Below are 3,054 nucleotides of genomic sequence, written 5' to 3'. Positions count from 1 at the left end.
GATGGATATCTGCACTAGCCGTTCCTAATTTTGAAGTGGTAGACTAGAGAGAAGGCAGCTGGTCAATATCATCTACCGCTAACTCTTAAGCCATTCGTTACCAACGAATAGTGGGATTGACTGCAAAATTATAACGCTCTCATTTCGACGATGGGTTTCGGTCCCGCTACTTGTAAATTTCTAGCCGAGTGTTCTAACCACTAGGCTATGATGTACATGAGAAGCACAAGCCCACCCTTGCTTTTCGGTGTAAAAAAAGTATAAAAACAGTACCCACTTATGCTACTTAGTGATGGGACGTTTGGAAACAAGTAAAATGTGAATTAGTTCATAATGGCATCGCTTTGCGCGAGAAGAGATGAGCAATGCTACCTCCAGAGACGTCAGAAATAGCAAAAAATATTAGGCTGGCAGTTATCAAACCTTACTAACACGAGGATCTTAGTTTGAAATTTTTTCACGCACCCCAATCCTATCGATGTTTTTGTTTTAATAAAAAAAAATTCCGTGTACATGAAAAGCTACATTCCAAAATTAAATGTTTTAATTCATATAAACTTAATGTTGCAAAAAGTATTTTTTATTCTGAAAATCATGACTCAAGGACACCAATAAGAAAAACGCTGCACTAAGAACAACCTAGTTTTAATGTGGTCTGTGTTTGCTTAAATGATTTACATGAATATTCAAGAAATATTATTAACATTACTTCTAGAAAACCAAGATGATAAAACACATTACTGTAATGTCAACCAGAGAGGTTGAGTACATTATATTAAAACAATTTTGAAGCCTCGTCATGTCGTTACAGTACATGTAGTCACGACCAGAATGTTCTACCTGACGACTTGCATATTAACAATAGCCCTCTAGTACAGTTTCTTTTACAAAAGACTGTATTGTAAGGCTATCCAAAGCATACCATTTCTACTTGCTTGCTTTCCATAATCCATCTGATGTACGAAGACGACTGTTTCTCAGTGTCCATTTCAACATTGCAGCCACACTGAAATCCACAGGTGCTGCATCCTTTGACTTGACTGATATGTTTTCATATGGAATAACATGAATACGCATTTCATTCTCCAGCTTTTTCGGATATGTGACAGTTGAATTGGATATATGACTGGAAGCCTTATTTTAATGAGCCCATACCTTGTTGACCTCGCTTTCAGACGGAGATCTTTCTTGATTATGATGCTTACTGTTACTTGGGGCACAAGGCCTACTTTGCCACTGACCTCTGTGTTCGTAGATTTTCACGTGTTACAAGACGCCGCACTTTGCTTATCTCGGCTGGGGTACAACTTGTTGCAACTCTCTTTCTGGATGGTTCTTGTGTCCCAAGTTGATCCATATTTGTTTTGCAATGCCTTTAAGCACAATCGATATTTTAGTTTTGGAAATTCTACATTTTCGATCTGAACACATCTTTATAATCTGAATGTATTTTTAACTTTGTAAGTCCGCAGACATACCGCTGTGCCTCTGGGGGGCTACAGATGAGGAAGCTGACTACTTAACAAAATTTGAGGTAAAACAAAATTATCTCTACGGGCTTTCCAAACTCTACAAATCTAAAGAAATTTAATGAGCTACACGAAAAGAGAAATCCATTTATATAAAAATATACAAAACTTACAAATTTTATAATTAAGACCAATTATAGCGGGCTCTAGTTCAGCAACTTTACTAACGTTAAAACATCTTGCCTAAAATTACCTAGTTTTATCCGTAATGACATTCCGTTAGAAGAAACAACACAAATAGTTTGACGCGATAAGTCCTTATACCAATACTTTCACTGTAGCTAATTTAAAGGTTGTTTGTTGTTGGATTCAGAAACACCAAGAATTATTACACAAGACAATAACATTTTTATAGTACACACAGTTTAGAAATTATACTATAACTAATTTAAAGGTTGTTTGAGTTATTACACAAGACAATAAAAGTTTTATAGTACAAAGATTAGAAATTATCCTGTAGCTAATGTAAAGGTTGGTTGTTTTTGGATTCAGAAACACCAAGAATTATTACACAAGACAATAATATTTTTATAGTACACACAGTTTAGAAATTATACTGTAGCTAATTTAAAGGTTGTTTGAGATATTACACAAGACAATAAAACGTTTTATAGTACGCAGATTAGAAATTATGCTGTAGCTAATGTAAAGGTTGTTTGTTTTTGGATTCAGAAACACCAAGAATTATTACACAAGAAAATAAAAATTTTATAGTACACAGATCAGAAATTATACTACAAAATAATTTTATCTGTCTTCAAATCATGGGAAAAGCGATGTGAATGCTGCCTGGTGATGGGATAGTTGGCAAAATACAAAACCGTAGAGAGAGAGAGAGAAAAAAACTGAAATTAATTACTAAACGACATAAAACAAAATTAAAAGAACATTTTAGGTGATTGTTTTATATTTTGGAACAAATGAACAGAGGACCAACAAACGATAAATATATACTATGTTCTCTTCGAGACTCCATAAAATTAACAATGCAAATAAAAGACAATGAACAACCATTTCTTAGTATACTAGTAAAGAAATTCGACAACTAGATCACTATAAACATTTACTATAAAAACATTAGCATTTGAACTTTTATTCATACCACCCACGTTATACAAAGAGGGACATCTCGTACAATGTGGCTCGAATTGTTTGTTTTTAATTTCGCGCAAAGCCACACGAGGGATATGTGCGCTAGCCGTCCCTAAATTAGCAGTGTGAAACTAGAGGGAAGGCAGCTAGTCATCACCACCTACCGCCAACTCTTGGGCTACTCTTTTACTAATGAATAGTGGGATTGACGGTCACATTATAACGCCCCCACGGCTGAAAGGGCGAGCATGTTTGGTGGGACGGGGATTCGAACCCGCGACCTGCAGATTGCGAGTCGAGCGCCCTAACCACCTGGCCATGCAGGGCCGTATGTACAGTTTTCTGATGATGATACCATAGACTTCAAAGGTTTTCTACAAAAATAACGATATGCTACAAACTTATTAAATACCGGTACTGCTAAAACATTATT

This window comes from Limulus polyphemus, unplaced genomic scaffold, assembly GCF_000517525.1.
Source record: "Limulus polyphemus unplaced genomic scaffold, Limulus_polyphemus-2.1.2 Scaffold4954, whole genome shotgun sequence".
NCBI lineage: Eukaryota > Metazoa > Arthropoda > Merostomata > Xiphosura > Limulidae > Limulus > Limulus polyphemus.
The sequence above is the reverse complement of the archived record's forward strand: the minus strand, read 5'-3'. Positions refer to the sequence as shown.